The 18,923-nt window shown below is 41.7% G+C and overlaps 1 long non-coding RNA gene across 1 annotated transcript in view; it reads right to left on the bottom strand.

Annotated features, from left to right (window-relative positions):
- LOC144195818 (uncharacterized) overlaps positions 1–18,923 on the bottom strand; it is a 57,993-nt gene that overhangs the window by 24,470 nt on the left and 14,600 nt on the right. The gene's annotated exons all lie outside the window — the stretch shown is intronic.

Genomic DNA, 18,923 nt, shown 5'->3' with positions numbered 1-18,923 from the left:
TACTGTTATTTCCGAAATTGAGCATTTTGATGTCCTCATAATCATGAAGACTTGATAATATTTGACCATTTAAATCCTACAAATACTCTATGGTTGTACAGTTATACAGTACTGCAATTATACTTTGAGGTTCTCAATTTAATGGACAAAAATCACAAATCAACACACACATTTACACAAAGTGCACATAATGAAATTTCTATAGACTGCTTGTATGATTTTAGTTTAACACCAGTCCTGGTTTGATCTAAAAATGTCTATTCAAATTTTAATCGGGTGGAGATGACTATTTTTAGTCAGAGTAAGAGACACCTTTAAAATAAAAGTGTAGAATGGATGAGGCCCAATGAGAGCATGAAACCTCATCTGTCCCACTGCCATCCTTGAAGGCTCTTAAATTTCACCCCTGACCCTGTCACACCCTCCGCTGGGCTCCAGCAGCAACAAAAGCAGGAGATTAGGGAAATCGACAGCCGAGAGGGGATTACTGTAGCCCTTTTCATCTAGCATTGCGCACACAGTTGACACAGTCTGTCAGCAGTACTTCAACTTAATCTAAGTGCAGTTTGCTTTTTTAATTTGTGTACATATGTTAGCCATGGTACTTAACTGTAGCAAAATCCCCAAGAATAACACAATTTGTCGGCTCCGTCTCTATCTTCGGGCAATCTTCGTGTACAAATAAAACACTCAAGTGAGTGGATAAATACAATCATGAGGCCTAAGAAGAATATATTCTTGTTTTTTTTTGTTGAGATCCTAGATTATGCCCTATTTGCCCTCGGTTGTCTTTAAGAGGACATGAAACGTGGGTTGCAAGTGAAGAGCAGCTACAGAAGTCACAAGGACATCGGTAGTTTTGACAGAAGCCCAAACATTGAGAATGCAACCTGACACCTGTGTTTAAACAGTTTTCATGCATGACCACCGTGATTAACCGGACTAAAAAGGTTGTGTTCATTGCAAAGAGTATCAGGATATTAAATGTGTGAGCAAAGACTTTGTCAAACACATTTACTGTATCGTGTAACCAAATGTACTTGTTACAAAACTGCTCCGGAACTGTAAAGAAAACGTTTATCCAAGCATACTTTGTATGCTGAAAAAAAATAATGTAAAAAATTAATGACCTTTGCTTTGTTTTACAGATAAATCCTTTGACTAACACCTGCAACACGTGTGTCCATCTTACTACCCTTGTGCTACTAATGAACTGTCCCTGAATTGCCTTGGGTCTCTAAATCTGGCAGCTAGTCAGAACTACGATCACGACCCTCTGCTAACCGTTAAGCCGTTTAGCTCCTAATACCAACAACAAACACTCTTTCTCTGCTGGCCCGGCGCACATAGCATAGTGAGCCGCTTGTTACCGAGGACAGACGACTCTATAATCGGACTCAAGCCATCTGCCTTCTGCTCTCTCGCACTGAATTGCAGGCTGGGCTCTTTGGCATAGGGACTACGTGGGGGAATGGGGCCACACATGCCCCCTGACACAAGTCCGTTCGAGGTCCTTAAGCTCCATAGTCAATGAGAGATTCATATGTCTGCTCGCTACTTGTATGGCGCTTTTAATGAATACAGATTAGTGGACAAACTTGCTGAGTGTGAGCTTTAACATTGATGAAATACGTGTTAATTTGCCGTCACCACCTTCATCTCGACGATCTCCTTTAAGAACTCATTCACACTTGCTCGTACAACCTTGGAACACCCTGGGGCTAATCTTAGTGCCTCCTTCCTGACTCAAAAATGTGGGCTTTCTGTGAAACATCTCTGCTTGCTGCATCCCCCCCATACTGGTCCAACAACCCTCTAGGGCCTGCAAAAGATGCAATGCAAGAGATGAGAAGGAAGAGGGTACGCAGGTACTGTGCTAACTTGGGTCTCTCTGAAGGATGACTTTCATTTAGAACTATCTTTGCCGTTTTATCTTTTTTTCTTATTCAGTCGATGGGAGTTGTTCTCCACACTGAACAGTCCCAGGTGGACATTTAGCAGATAGATGCTAAGTTACACAGATAATTTATTCTAGTTTGAGGCAGCGTCTCTTAGAAAGGCTGAACAACCCATGTACAAATGCTATGTCACTAATTCAATGCAAACTAATGAGTTGGTTATTTTTCTACTTCACTGCAAATAATTTGACCTGGAATTCCCATTCATGTTCCGGTAATATTAATGAGTGGTGCAAATATATATTTTTAGACTATTTTATTGTTTTTTCTTTGATATTAACTTGCACAGGAAGGTCATTCCACTGAAAACTGTGCAGCAAGAACAAATTTATGCTTTCCTTTAATCGACTTCCCTTATGTTATCCCTAATCTTCGGATGTGAAACTGCAAGGGTTTTGTTAGCAGGAAACAATGCCCTCGATGGCTGCTGTGCATCTTGCCTTTTGAAAGGACCAGCAAAAAGTTCCAAAACAAACTGGGTAAAATGCAAGTTTTGGTCTGTCCATCCGGATTTGCTCTCTTCTGGCTTTTAGGCCAAAGCCTCGGCATTCATTCAACTGCTCAAATATGCCTACTGGGGCATAAGCGGCGTTATCTATGGGACATGAATTGGACCTGGCCATGGGCAAAAATCAGAGAATAGAAACCCTGACAGCAGAGGTCTGAGGTTCACATTTTTTGCCTCTTCCCTTCCCTTCCCTTTTTTGCTCCTTGGTAGCTTTTCTGCCTTTCTTGCACCCTGAACTTCTGTTGAAAGCTCTGACTGCACTTGTTAACATTAATCTCCATGCAAAAGGAGGGAAGATGACAGTTTTGTGTTTTTGTTTTGTTTTGTTTTGGCCGATCTGAGATGTGCGAAAAAATGTCGACTCGGACTATGAATGTGTGTGTGATTTTGGATGGAATGGGGATGTGATTCATCATGTGGTGGTCAGGCAGACTCAACAGGCGTAACCACAGCCAGCCACACCAGGCCATCTGAGACCATGCGCGGAGACCATTTCAACACACTGCCTGCCTCAAAACACCTCAGGGAGGCTGGTGAGGTAAAACACAAACCAAGGAAAGACTGATCTGTGCACTTGGACACATGTATGTGCATTTAGCTTTACATAGAGTGTGCTTGCATGCAGACATTTCCCAGCTGCCAAATATGGACATGTACTTAGGACGGCAGCATGTCACCGCACGGTTTGGCATGTGCATTCTCACTACAAAAATATGGTCGAAACCACAAACGGAAAACAGAACAACATAGAAGACACATTGTCATGGCTACCTTGTGTACTTGGAAACACTCTGATTTCTTGTTCCGTACACGTTTAAACCTTCAAGTATGGTAGGTCTTAAATTTTTGGCATTTAAGAAAAAATGTTCCACAATGCATCATAGCACGCCTGAGAATTTTTCAGATATTCTAGGACTCACAGATTTTTTTTGCGAGGTTGGCTATGAAATCCGCGTTAAAATATGTTACGAGTAGTCTTAAAAATTATATTTTACTGTAGGAACTGTATGTTATGAGGAGTCAGTCCACAGTACTGGACTGAAATACCCGATTGGTGGAGCAGAATTCATCAAAAAAACCTGGGCCGAATTACTCATATAGTACGATCACATTAGTTTTAGACATCAAGTTTCACTCTGAATACAAACACGAAGCCACTCATTTGCTTTCACTCCTTTACGTGTTCACTGCAACACTGTGTATAGCCCACTATGTATGTAATGAAGTAATCCCCAAGTGGTTCCGTGGGTGTTGGGTGGATGGTGGAACCCAATACATGTGGTTGAATTTTATATCTTTCTTTCCATGCTTTGCCTGTGGAGAGAGTTTACGGTGTATGTGCTTGTGTGACTGCGCCACTGCTCCATTACCCCATGTTTTCCTTTCTCCCTGTGGAATGAGCTGAAGGACATGTCACCACAACAGGACACTGGATAAGACAAGCCCGCATCTCTTTTCCTCCCCACTCAGCCTCAAAACTGCATTCTATTCCTCCTCTCTTCACATGCACTCCTATTTATTTTATTCTAGCCCTGCACACACACAAACACATAAACAAACTCAATTAGCTAATGACACTGGCCCGGCCATTGGGTGGTCCTAATTAACGTTACTGGCATCCTGATGTCAGCTTTCAGGCAGTGATTAATAGTGCATGCACACTCACTCGCAGAGTGGTGGAAGTTCCACTCTGAAATGATGCGCTTTTTGCAAATTTCCTAGGTAAAGGACTCCAAAAAAAAGCCAGTTGCAGGAAGACAAGCCTGTTTTTGTTTCAAACAGTAGGCAGGCATCTCTGAGAGGTAAAAGCTGTGATATGATTAAATGCTGTGTGCTGTGAAACAGATTAGAGCCTGCGGGGAGTACAGTGGAGTGCTTGGTGGTTTGGTCTATATATTGTGCAGGCTCTGTAGAGTGCTGCTGTTTATATTGCAAGGGGTTAACATGTTGAATTTGGAGAGTCGCTGAGTGTGACGCACTGTCTCGATTAGGGAAAGTCTAACAGGAAAGGCAGTCTAAAAAAGGTCCCTGTGCAGCAAGGGCCCAAGGTACGTTTTCTTTGGCCCCCATTTCACATATTTTGTACGTTTTTCCAGTTTTCTTAACTACAGCTCAATGGTTTTTGAATTTGCACTTTTCTCAATATTCCAGCTTTCAATTCCTGTGCTGGAAGCTTCATTTTTTTTCCTTCCTATTATGTTTGTCCTCTTTTTTTTTTTAAATGTCCAACGTTTTTGGCACGAGTCTCATTGGCCCACTCACCTTCTACCCCTTAACTGTCCTTGTTTCCCACAAGTTCACCTAAATGTTAAGGCTCCATCCTTGAAATGTTGCGAGAATTCTGGTGATAAAATGTCATTGCACCTGACTCAAAGCCTCAGTGTGTGTGCAAAAAAAGGTCAGTTGGGAGGGAGGACACAGCAGTGACAAGGCTTCATATGTTAATATGCTGCACATGTGGCTCAGGCATGGGAGGGCCACGGTGGTCAGAGTGACCCCCTACCCATTTCCACCCCATCCCATTCATACCCGATGAATGTGGCTCTCCATTCATGCTGCTTTCACAGAGGAGGGGGGTCAGGAGGGAGGAGGAGGAGCAGGAGGTGAAGGAGGGATGGCGGTCTCAGAGGGAGAGAGGTAGTCTTTCTCTTTCTCCTGGCCCAGAGAGAAGGAAAAACAATTGGTGTGCAAATGGACGCCTCTCCTTATTCCTGGTTGACTCGCTCCTCCCCCTCGTTCCCTCCTTCCAGGGTCTCTGGGACATTTGGAAAGAAGAGCACATTGGAGAAGAGGGCTATTGGCTCGGAATCTGCGTAAAATCCGAATAAATAAAAGCGGAGGGTGTATCCTGTGGGTGTGTGTTTGTACTGTTTATGTATATTTTTGTGTGTGCACGCTCGTCTGTGTGGTAGCTAGCCTGTCAAAGGAGAAAGGCCCCCAGTGTCCTCTGTAATTTTCATAGGTCAGAACTGACAATGGCCACTTTGATAGGGAAGCTGTGGAGATGTAAATCAGCCAAAGGAGGGGACAAAACAACTGTCCTCCCACTGGGCCCCAGACGCTTCCAAAAAAGAGGGAATTTAGATTTAAAAGAGTGAGGGCACAAGAGAAGAGAAAGAGCAAAAAAGACAACCCTTCGGCCTGTAGTTTGATGAGTGGCGGAGGTTGAGGCGTTAAAGGGAACTATTTTAAGCAGTCGTCCTCATTCCTGGGAAAGTTTGGAGCATCTTCTCCATTGCCTGGCACCTGGAGTGGGTCGCCGAGAAGCAGGACAATGGCACCGGGGTTGGTAGGTCGTCACAGCATGGTCCTGCTCGGCACCAAATGTGGACACGCTCCGGGCCTTTCTTAATCCCATCACGGCTGCAGCCCTGAGGCTGAAAAGACCCACTGGAGAAGGGAAGAAAGCCCCCAGCAGTCACTTTAAAAATATGCTTCTGTAGCCTATGCAAATACCCCCAAGTGAAAATGTGGACAAAAAGTTTGAAAGAACGAAGACACAGATGAGTGTTAGGCAAACATTGTGCAAGAAATCTGGACTATAAATGAAATTCACCGCGATTCCAGTCAAACAATTGCTTCTATTACCTTGAAGCTATCCAAAAAAATAACAGCTGTACATCTGCAGGAGTTGTTGAGAACGAAAATGACCTTGAGAGCTCTGAGAACTTAACTTATAATTACATCCTAAGAGCAAATATGGCTCCCACTGAAAGACTCAAGAGGAAGCATAGTGGACTTTTGAATTGGAAACCTGGCTCCATTAATGGTTCTGGTCACTGAGTTTGGTATGTGAAGAGGCTTTGGAAAAGGGTAGGGGGGTTAGCTACAGGGCTGTGTGATGCCTCCAAGTGTGAATGAGCAGTGAGGCGGTCAGACAGACAGACAGTGGTCAGAGATAAGCACATGAAAGCCTCAGGGATGGCTGGTGGGAGAAAGATTGATCCATCAAAACTACAAACAACCTGTGTGACATTTGATGCCAAAGTCATAAGAAAAAAAAATCATATGGACGTCAACAATTTCTATTTCAAAATATGGACAGTGATATGCAACATGCTTGTTAGGTAGGCAGAAATATACTGCAAAAACAAACAAACTGTTTAACTAGTAATGTATAGCAAGGAAAGGGTATCCGCTATTTTAAAAGGAGTATTGTTAAGAGTCAGACAAATTTATGCTTGTTACAAGACACAATTTGATAGTATTAGAGTCTGTCTTACAGTTGGAGACAATACCATTGGTAAATGTAAACCGTGCTTGCATCCAAATTACATATGCTAAATTGCATACCACGGTGGACAAGTGGTTGACTTATAGGAAGGATGCATTGTAGGGCCAATGTGAGTTTGGCCAAAGTTTAGGATGGACTTTTTTTTCAGAACTTCTGTATTGTGGGATTTACACGTTAAAACACAGACCTCTCTGTTCCAAATATCTGAAGAAGGGGAGCAAGAAAACGATGGCACTGAGGTACTCATGAAAAAGTGTCTTTGTGTCAGAGGGTTGAAAAACAACCCACTTAGAGTGGTCTGCCTATTAGTAGAACAAAGACAAGGGCCGGTCTCTGAAATCCTTTATAAAGACTACTTAGTGTGTATACTGTATCAAGGGACAGCAAACAGGATCCTCTTTTTGGAGGCAGCTCTGGCAACCCCACCAACATATGCACACACATCTTCTTAGAAAGTGCTCATCCTCCCTCAGCAACCAAAACTGTCCCATGGCTCTTTTCCCTTCTTTTCATGGTTTCCCCCATGGTACAATTAGAATTGTGTCTCTCCAAGATAGGCAAATCTAAAGCTGAACATCCTGCGTGATCTTTGACGTCTGCCTAAATTTACATCACAGGGATACTGGTTATGTCCCTCATTGACCTCATCCAACCATACTGTACAATACAACCCCCTCCCCTCCATCCCCCCCACGTGGAATTTTGACTTTCAGGCCTTCAGTGGACATGTCAGCAAGGGACGCAGCTGTGGCTTCATGCCCGCTTGCTCACCACGGGCAAATATTTTGGTGTCACGCACTGTTTGCTTAAGTCCCTTTCCTAAAGTAGAACAACAAAGGTCTCCAGCAGGCATAAAAGTTTTTTTTTACAGGCATGTTGGGTGTGTCCTGTCATATTATGTCACAGTTTTACCATTTAAAATTGCAGTACATAATGGCGACATTTGAGGTGGCATAGACAAGGTGCAAAGACATGCAGAGTCATTTAGTCACCCGTCTGTAGGGAGTGCCTCTCAGATGAAAGGTTGGACTAGTCAGACTGGTGACGTGCAGTACAAACAAGATAAATCTAAAAAATAAAGTGCCCCTACATAACATAGGTATCATATCATATGCTGTGACCGTGAGATGTGTTAAAGTGGGGTTAGGAAATGCCTAAGGCAGGTGAAGCAATGAAGCTTTCTGTGGTCCGAGGGGAACGCGACCCGACCGAATGCTGCCCGCATCGACTCATTGACACCCGTGTTACTGATGAACTCTGCTCTGTCAGCCTGAGGTGTGGTGTTCATCTCTCATGCATCCTAATCTTGCTGTTGATCAAATGAACTGTTGGTCGGTTAGTGGAAGTCATTCTGTTTCTGGCTGTAAGGTTGGATTTCTACTGTTGTAGAATTTGGAACTTTCTAAGGGTGTTTACATGGTTTGTACGAATGCGCCAGGTTTATTTGGCCCATGTTGTAAAACAGACGTGCTAAATAAAAAACAACTTTCATTCCAAACTAGCAATAAATAAAAAAATAAAAACCAAACCATCTAAGAATGTTAGAGAAAAATCATTTGAATTGTTGCCATAGGGCAGTGAATCTATATTGGGTTTTAGATCAGTTTGGAGAAGGCCTTTCCAGAATTATAGTGGTCTGTATTTTCAACATTTTTAAATCTAGTACTTAGCGTTTGGTATCATTGTTCACTTCAGCCATTTAGATGGTGATTAGATTTCCTTAATATTCTAGAGATGCCAGTGTCCCAGTTTTGTTTGTCCATTTAGTGCATCTAAGAATAGACCACATTTTGATGGACAACCTTGACTCGTGGTGAAACTAAATTATGTTGACCTGACTTGACACATCCCAGAACTGAATGCCTTGCGAGTATCTCAGCACTATGTATTTATTCCTTGTTTTTTTTTGCTGCAGAGGAAGCTTACAGTAAAAATATAAAAGAAAGAAGCATTATTGGGTGGCAATCAATAGCTGCCAATTGATTGACAGACCAATGTTTTTTAAGCTCCATGAAACACTTTCTCAGGACTGCCAATGTTCCAAAAATTTCAAGCGTGCTCTGTAACACCCGCCCCCACGCTCTCTCCTTCTCTGTATTAAAAATTTCCCTCAAAAAGCTGTTGTTAAACACATGCTAAGCCATTGCTCTCAAACGTACAGTGCTAAAGTGTCTATTTTCACAGTCAAAATGTAAATCCCTGGCAAGCATTTGTTGTAGGAAGAAGTCATTGAGCTGTTTGTCACGGACTCCATTTTAATGTCTGTGGGACGGAATGGATTATTTCAAGGAATCCTGTTTCAGTGCCACAATCAGACATACTCTTAGTTACTTTTTGTGTTTATTTCTGGGTAAGACAGGGACAAAACCCTTCGTTTACTTTTAAAAAAAAACAAGGTTTTCTTTAGACATAATGAAAATACAATAGAATTATTCTGTGCAATGCTGGAGCTTGACTTTTTACAGATGACCTGCATTGCACTGCACTTCATGCAGCAAAAGCGCTCTGTCAGGAGATATCCCAGCCAGTGTCCCTCCCCTCATTTACATTTCATCCCCTTTTTCTGACTGCATCTTTCCTTCCCATCACCCATCATTTAAGGCCTGGAATGGAACTAATGCAAGGATATACCAAGGACAATATGGATGGAGGGAGTTAGAGAAAGTGAAAGTAAGAATTTTCTCCTATAATAGCCATATAGAACATCGTGTGCACTTATGCATGTTATACTTTGCGAAGCTACCCTTTATGCTCATAGATTTTCAGATGATGTTGAGAAGGAATCAATGCCAAACATCCACTACCAGGAATGCTAGTCCATTGGAGGAAATCTGCAGTTAGATAGTATTGGGAAATAGATTTTCCGAAGACACCCCCCACCTATCCCTCCTTCCTCTGCAAGCTTTCTCTTCAATACTCACACATTACTTTACAGGCATCCGAGGGGGATAGAGGCAGAGAAAATGTAAATCCATGTGTATGTGCAGAGTGTGAAGTTAATTTTAAGTGCTTGTGTACACCTCAAGGTGTTGCCCATAGCACATATATACATACATCTTTAACAACGCAAGACATTTCACACTGTTTCTAAAATTCCATACTTGTGTAAAGGTGAAGTTGTGGAAAATGCATGCACACATTTCTCAAGTCTGATTCCCTTAGGAATTCGTAGAAAGGTGTTACAGTATTTCTGCCGCTGGCCTATCTGCAGTTTTACTCACTGACTTCCATCAAATTCGCTGTAACTACTGTTTTTCATCCTACATCCTTCACTTTTATCTCTTCTCATTCTCCTCAGCATCCTCCGTGTTTCCTTTTGGCCTCCCTATCTTTTCTGTCCTTTATTCATTTCTCCTATCCTCTCATTCCCTGCTTGCTTTTACTCCTCTACCAGACCTTTCTATCTTCTCCTCTCGTCTTTGTGTCTGCCTTATTCATTCTTCCACTAACCCTCTTTCTTTCCCTTTTCTGTCCTTTTCTAACTCGCTATCAAGCCGTCTCCAATTCTTTCAGCCTCTCTCGCTCTCTTCACTCTGTAACAATAAATTACACACAAACTCTTTGTACATCTCTTTGTTCTCCCCATCAGATAATTCAATTCATTTGAGCCAGGCTCTGCATTCTGAATGATGAATGTATTGACGATACAATTAAGCAGGGGGATACATTAAACCACTCCAAGTGAACTCCCAAACAGCCACTTCACCTACTGCATACAAGACCAATGTTCCTTCAGAGCCACATGGTGATATACAATTGTTTGTTTTTACCTACATTAGGCTATTCGCATCCCTGTTCTAAGTCCAAACTTGAATACATTTGCTACTGGATCACAATTAGTAGAGTAGGGCAATCTCATGAAAAGCTGAATACTAAGGGTAAGTTATTTGGGGGGAAGAAAAGTGACCTTGACAGTATGTCCTCTTTGAGTGTTCTGGCATTTTTTTTGCATACAATGCAAGAGAACAAAGGCACATGATTTTTTGATTTTTTTTTAAACAAAGCAACCAGTTCTGTAAAAGGATAAGAACATTTACATGTACAAGCAGCTTCCCTCAATACAAAAGGTAAATGTTTGTTTTTGGTTGACAGTAAAGGCGAGAGAGGTGACCTTGTGGTCCTTGGAGCCATTGGCAGGTGGTTTTGCCCAACTCCTCCATCTATCTCTCTGTCGATGACTTCCTGTGGTGTGATTAATGTCTGCCTTAACACATCCGGTCTGCATATTTTCACTCTCTGCTTTTAAGAGGTTTGACAGTGTCTGTTTTGTGTTTAAAGGCTAATTCAAGCAGTATTTGAATGTTTGATCCACACAACCCTTGAGGATAAGTTTTTATGATCAAGGCCAAGGGCGGAGAAAGAAGAAATGATAAAGTCAGACGTGTGAAGAAAGTTTAACCAGAATTCTGGAAATGTTTTCATTTCCTTCCTTAATCGTGTAAGAAAGAGATTTACACTGTGCTGCACATTGTACCCAGGCTGAGCACCCACTTTAAATGCTGTGGGATTGTGTGGAGGCAGAAGGTGATTAATGTGGCGTGTGTAAACAAAGCCCTTCAAACAAAAGCGAGAGTGTAAAGAATAGAGATAAGGCTTGACTCCAGTCAAGTTTGGCATCATCCCTCTTTCACTAACGACCTCTACTGTCGCTCAGTGATGGCGAGGGCAGCATGGACGGGGAAGGTGAGGTGGGGGCACTTCAAATGGAAAGAAAAAGACTAAAAGGAGCCCCGACATGCACATTCATTCCTTAATGAAAGAAATAATTGTGAGTGGAAACAACCTGCCTTTATTCTTTGAATAAATAAAAGTACATGGCCTGTCTGCAATATGGACAACGCCATTAATGATTGAATTTGAATAGACCACTTGTTATCGTGTCTTGTTGAGGATGGAAATGAGTTGGCAGTAGATAAATGTAGTTATCTTTGAGAGGAAACAAAATGTGACAAATACAGTTTAGTATTTGGTCAAACACAGGTGGACTATATGTTTATACATATGCACAATAGTATGGCACAGGATAAAACTGGCTCTAGTAAATATGAGGCAGACATAATGGCCACAGTTCCACAACAGTTACATCATTGTTTTTTTTGTCTGAGAGTAGGAATGGGAAAAAAAAAATCAATAACTGCAAAAGCTTTATATTCTGCCATTTGACTGACTATTTTGATGGTGACTTTAGTTTAGACGGAGTGAATAAAAGCGGAAAATGACATGGCAAAATCGATGCATGTCTAAGATTATACATTCTCATCCTTATCCAATTTAAGATTTTGTTATCCTTATGCCCTTGGATAATTATTACTATCTTTTTGTGTACGCAAATGAAAATGCATCTCCCGACATCAGCAGACTATCTCTAAGTCCATTAACCTGGGGGTCTACATTATTCGCTACCCCTGATTTTCTGCTTCTATATTACTGTGAAAATAAATTTAGTCTGAACAATAAATAAAACAGCCCCATGTAAATTAACAACAGCAGCTGAAAGCACATTCACTTATAGTCCCCCATGCAATGGTTTAACACAGGGCTTGATCTAATATATTTGACAAAAGTGTTCCAATTAAACAGATTGATTTCTCTCAATAATGTAACAACGCCATGATCAAGACAAGCTTGTTCACTGTCGATTTATGAATTACACCATTTCAACCTGTGCCAAAGCCTTGTGTTTATATAATGAGATAATGGAAGGGAGGGCATATGTCCTCCCCTACAAATACTTTAGATAAGCTAAGTTGGACTCCCCCCTTATTCCGTCCAAACGCCTATCTGTGGGGCAGGCGGGGTCATATCATAATGCGTCCCTCACCACATAGTAATGGTACTAAATCATTAGAAACGCTTCACATCATACCTAATCCCCAGGATGTGTACTCTTACGATTGGAGAGTGAAGAATTCTGGGACAGATTGATAAGAAGAAGTAAGATGCTCTCTTGCTGGCTAAGCATTGTCAGGTTCTCACTTGGTTCTCCACTTTCCAACTTTTTTTGTGCAGTTGTGTCAACTATGGCAGGTTCAACAGTGGGTCAAGGAGAGAGGCCAGCAGCCATTTTATCATCCATGTTCATAAAACACTTCCTGAAGGAAAGGAGACGAACTGCTGGTGTGCATCCGTGCATATAGTGTATTAGGTCAGGGCTGTGCATGCAAAGAATTGGCCACGTAGCAGTGCAAAAGCAATAAATGCAGTACCTCACCCACCTCTTTGAATCCAGATATTTCTCAGAAGTGTCAGAAGAAGAAGAAGAAGAAGAAGAAGAAGAAGAAGAAGATAAGAAGAAGAAGAAGAAGAAGAAGAAGAAGGAGAAGAAGAGATATAGAATAAACTTTCACCTCAGACACTTTCATCACACAACCTTTTGGGTAAGCATCTGGAAACAGACTCATTATAAACTCATCACTCAACGGTCTCGTCTACTTTGGCCTTTTTTTTCTCCAGAAACAGAACAAGTGATTGCTACACAAATTCTAATCCTATTTCAAATAAAGACAGCCCAAAACCAAGTATGGCGTTTCAATGGAATGGTTCACATATAGTTTTTAAAATATAAATTCTTTGATAATCAAAACTTTTGAATGAATTAACTTCTTTGCAAACAAAATTGTGTTTGTATCAATATTTTAAAGACGGTTTTGAAAAGTCCAAACACTATTTAACTGCCTTTATATTTAGCATTGCCATGTTGTCACGGTGTCCGTGCATGTCAGTAAGCTCCATCTGAGCGAATACACCAACCTAGCGCCTACCCAATCTCCCGTACACTGCTCCCTTGTCTCCTAGCAACCCCCCCTGTGCCTGCGGCCGGCTGTTACCTTTCTGTCTGGACCCGTGATTTCTCCCAGTTGGAGTGAGGTTACATTCATGTGTGGTGTGTATTTGAGAGCACCCCCTTTCTCACCCTCACCCTCCCGCTCCTCCTCCTCTTTTTGCCCCCACCCTCGTCTACTGGTGCTGCAGGGATGTTACGTGCAGCCGAGGCCTAGCTGTCGAAAAGCATCGGTTCAGATTCCTATTTACCCTCACCCCAAATGCAGTGGCTCTTTGAAACAAGAAGAACTTGAAAGGGTGGGATCACAGAAACTGATCAGTGCATGTGCTGTTCAAATGAGAGCATTTTTTTAGGTGGTCCATGGATGACCTCGAGACTGAATAAAAAAAATGAAGGCAAAGAAACATAAGTGAGATCTGAAATTGTTCGGGGGATAAAAAGAAAAATGCTGGTTCGTATAATAACATGGTACAAAACTACCAACTGATCTGAAATTCACTGAGGGCTCCAAGAGAGGTGAAAGAACGGTAGCAAGTCCAACCTAACCATTCTACGCGATGACAACAGAAACATTCTAGTGCTCCGTGACAATGGACATTTTCAACACTTCATTCTCACCAAAAAGCCACTTCAATAATTCATCAGTCATTGCGGGCTCATTGATTATGTGCAGGAGGCTAACAGTTTTCAACAGGCTTTAGAAATTGATGACACACACCCATGTTCACACAAACAAGCGAACGCAAACATATTTTAGATTTGAAAATGGACTCTTATAGCTAAACTTGACAAACACAATTATTCAACTGAAGATCCATGCATGCTTCAACCAATGAGTGATCAACACTGAAGATTTGGCATAATCCTGTTCCGACAAATGTGATGTACATTTTCTTTGCTTAAATTGCAGAAATTTGCTGAAGTCTAATAGCAAACCACTGTGACCCTTTAATAACCTTTCATATGACTACTCAGCAACACAGTCCTCACAGTCTGAAAGGGAGGCCTTAGAGGGATTTCTGGCAGGGCGGTATTCAGCCCAGTTTGGAAAAGTGAGGTCATTGGAGTGTGTTTCTTGATTATATAGGAGTGTTTATGTGCCTGTGCGTCTTCATAAGTGTGTGGGCTTGCATGCGTGTGTTGTGTTTTTCAACAGGCCAGGGGGGATATGGGTTGCGAAATGCTAATTTGGGTTTAAGGGCACTGGGCCCTTGCCAGGCACACCAACACGTCTCATATGCCACCATCTACATCAAAACATGCACTAATATGAAACTAGCCCTCACTGCCATCCCCTTCTTAGACACTGCATCCATTGCGATGGAACATGCCTATCAAACTATTTACAGCTATGTTGAATGCCTTATTTCCTCAGATGCCTTGCAAATGTCCATTTGTTCCAGCCAGGTTCTGTATTAAATCAAAATAAATGTCTTAGAGTGAAAAAAAATCATCATCATCCTTAAATATTTCAACAATTCAATTATTATCACACCTTAATAAAATATTTTGTTGGGTTAACGCTAAATGGTTCTTCTGTACAGGCACACAGGATGTTCTCCTGACAACAAGTTGACCAGTACCTGTAAATAACTCTAAGCTAAATTTGGGTTGGACAATGCTTTCCGAGTGTAAGCTGCTATTTTCGAAAGCTCAGAGTGTTGTTGGATGAAGGATGAAACACTCGCACAAGTAGGTAAAGGCTCCAAACGTACCTAAAGTGACAACATCTTCTGGACTGTAAAGCAAATTGAATAAATCATTTTCCTTTCAACAAGCATGATGCTAACTTCCCCATGAAAATTCATAATTTAGCGACTTTGTACGTTACTAAAACTGAAGCATGGAGAGACAGTAAAAAAGAACATCGTACAGTGGAGAAAATTACGGTCTATCAAACAAGGGATATATTTTACCTTTTAAGGACAGAAAAGGAATACTACTGCTTTTGTAGTCGCTCCATTTTAGCAAATCATTTCTACCATTCCTACCATTCTAAATTCCTTCTGTGTCTCTGTTGTTTGAACAGTTGCTCCTGATTAGAGTTCGGTAAGAAGCCTTGGAAAAAAAAAGGATGGCGGGCAGCAGCGGGGCCATGGAAGCATCAATGACACGAATAGCTTTTCACTTCCCCCCCGTTTTCTTTTTTTCCTCCTTACTTCTACTCTGCTATTTCCACCCTTTTCCATCTGCAGTTTGACCTCTGCTATTCTTCACTATGATTCCTGTGTGTTCAAAGGCGGCAGGATGTCAGTAATTGGAAGGGATGTGATGGAACGGGAGGCCCTTCTTGGGGCTGCCCCCCCTCATTCTCCCAGCACCAGAGAGGTCAGGGAGCCTGTCTTGCACTGACATGCGGGCTTGGACAGCAGCATCCAGCCACAACAGGCCTGAGGTAGTGTGATCAGCAGTAGTTCTTTCAAAAGAGGAGCACCACAGCTGAGAGAGGATACTGAACGCTGCTTTTCGGAATCAAACATCCAATGATTCCTACTAGGGTATCTGCCGTGTTCAACATAATGCTCAAGAACCTTCACAGTTTTGCTAAGATGGCAAAGCGATTGGTCCAAAATCTAAATATCAACATCTAAATATGCTCTGGATAGCGATCCTATATACTATATATACATTCCACAATCCAATATTATTGAAAAGTATTTTGCATCCCTTTCTTTTAACTTTTCGAGTGGTTACAGCTCTAATCAGTTGTGATCAAATTGCAGTCAAAGGTCACATTTACTATCTATCTCATGCTAATCCAAACAACAGATGTGTGTGGGAAAAAAAGTTTTTAAGAGACTACCTTTCTCACACGAGCTTTAAATTAAGGGGCCTGGACTGTATTAACATCATACAACCATATTGATTCATACATGTGAGTATTCAAACATGCATTGACAAGGAAGACTCGGCAGATCTCTGTGAATACAAAACCATATAATGTGCATGAGGGAGAAAAGTCATATGGGTGTGTATAGCTGTGTGTTTTTGAGTAGAGACATAAATTACACACACACAAATATAGAGGGAGACTGTCGGTGCCCTCAGCATATGTCATCTTGAGCAATGCACTGTGGTTGAAGGCTGCTTTGGTGTAGGATGGGGCTTATTTGGGGAAACACCCAGCTGACACATCAGCACTGGCAAGCCATGACACAGAGCTGCCACTGCTCCCCTAAAAAAAACCCAGAAAAAACGAAAAAACACCTGGGGCTTTTGTCTGTCCGTGCCATGCTGAATTACAGCGGATTACCCAACGCATCCATTTGGTCCAGCGTGGACAAAGCAAACAAATAAAAAAAAAGAGTTCCAACATGACCAAAAATGTGGCATTTGGACAAGGGCACGGCAATGAGAAAAGGCAATGCTGATGCCGACCACTGTTAACATCACGTTAGGTTAGTGTGGCTTGTTGTATTAGTCTTGCCCCTGGGTGGTGCCATGATATGAGACCTGTCCTCAGGGACACTCAACCCTCCTGCCGAGTTCACACATCAGTTCCCCGTACCCCAAAACATGATCCACAACCCCCCTTCCCATTTGGTTCACACCCCTCTCAAAATTCACCCAAATCGGAATGACTCCTGCTCTCTGTCCGTCACCTCGTATTATCAAACGCTATGAAACACTTTAGGGAATTGACAGTTTCACAAACACAAAGAAAATGCTTTTTGTATTCAGTTATTTTGAAAAATATGGGATTATTTAGCACAGAAATGCTTCTGAAATTCAAATGATTTTTTTCTTTTGAAATCGAAATGGTACAAATAATAATAATAACAATAACAACAGTTATAATAAATACAATGGGAACATTCCAGATTGCTTAATCCTTCTTCTGATGTCAGTCATACTTATTATTCCATGCAACTGTGTTCAAGGACCCACCTATTTTTTTTTACTTAGAATGATAATTATTAGCAATTTAAGTAAAAATATTAGATATAAAATCAACTACTCTAAGTACTTTGCCTTGGGTAAACAAGGGTCGCTGTTTGTGAGGTAGTTAAAAATGTCATGCAGTATTTGTAGCAATGTTAGTACTATATGACCTGACTGGTGTTGAGGTGCCCTTGAGCAATGCAGTCACACGGCACATGTAAATAACCATTCACATTCACACCTATGAACTGTTTTGTCTATTCATTTATCCACTCTCAAAGCAAGTGTGAAGAAAAAATGCAAAGCTCCACATTGGAAGGCCAGCTGAGAAACTCAAAACCAGAAGTTCAGAACGCTTTAAATGATAAGTACAAAATATTGTTTTGCCTTTTTGAAGCTTTCAGTTAAAACACACATTAGTCATTGTTCCATACTTTATGGCCAAGAAACTGATTTATCACAAATTATATCAATGCCAGTTCATGACCAGTTGGAATAGAAAGGAGTGGGAGCATGAAGTGTGAATGAGAGACAGGTTGAGGGGAGTTGTGAGGGTGAAGTCAGAGTATAGACTGTATCTACCTGCCAGTCTCGTTGAGAGGCTGTCAGTTGTGTCTTTTCTGCCAGCATCAAGCAGAGGTTTTCGAAAGACTTCAAGTGGAACATCACCTGACTGTGAAGCTCTCACCTTACACTGTAATGAACAGTCGCTGGAAATCAATCTCCTTGCTACTGTTCAAGCAGTATCATTCCATTTTGAGTGTTTATCACTTGACCAAAACACACAATTGAATCAGAGATGACACATGTGTTTTGTAATCAATCCTTGTCCTCTTGATGAAGACTCAAGTGGACAATGGTATTCATGGGCAGAGTAAGAAAAAAAGAAAAGCAGGCACGTTACAGGAAGTGAAACGTTAGTAGAATCCAGATACGTGAGCCTGCAACTTGAACCCGAGAGAAAGAGAAAACCTCATCCCAGGGGAGAGTGGAAGGGCCAGCCGAGGTGGACAACGACTCAGACTCAGGTGAAAGACAGTAGCCTGCTAGATGAGGTTTCACTTCAATGGAATGAATAGTTGAGTCCCACCAACAGCTCATTTTAGCCTACACAAATTATCGGGACACCTTCCCCAAAATTTCATAATGCCGTCTCTAGCTGGTTCACAAAGAAAGAAAATAGTTTCAGAATCTGCACTGAAGGCTGGTATTCAATGTCTGCCCATTCCTTTGTTATCTCCTCTTGGCTATAAAGCAGTCACTGAAGTGGAAGGAATGTAAGGTATTTCCAGGGTCTGACAGGGGAGTGTGTGTACGTTTGTTGTAGAAGGTTGAGAAGGTAATCCTCCAATGCACCCCAAAACGACATGACACTTGCATACACAAAGAAATCCTACCTGCATTCAGGTTCACCCCCCTTTACCGTTACATTCATGCAAACCAGAATTGACGAAACAAAACAGGAGAAAAAGGTGATTATAAAAATCTTAATTAGTTTCCAGGGATTACCGGTGCGCAGATTTAATGAGTGAAGAAAACACAAACAGCTTGAAAGCA

The sequence above is a fragment of the Stigmatopora nigra genome, chromosome 4 (assembly GCF_051989575.1).
Source record: "Stigmatopora nigra isolate UIUO_SnigA chromosome 4, RoL_Snig_1.1, whole genome shotgun sequence".
In the NCBI taxonomy this organism is placed as follows: domain Eukaryota; kingdom Metazoa; phylum Chordata; class Actinopteri; order Syngnathiformes; family Syngnathidae; genus Stigmatopora; species Stigmatopora nigra.
This window is presented reverse-complemented; position numbering and strand designations above follow the sequence as displayed.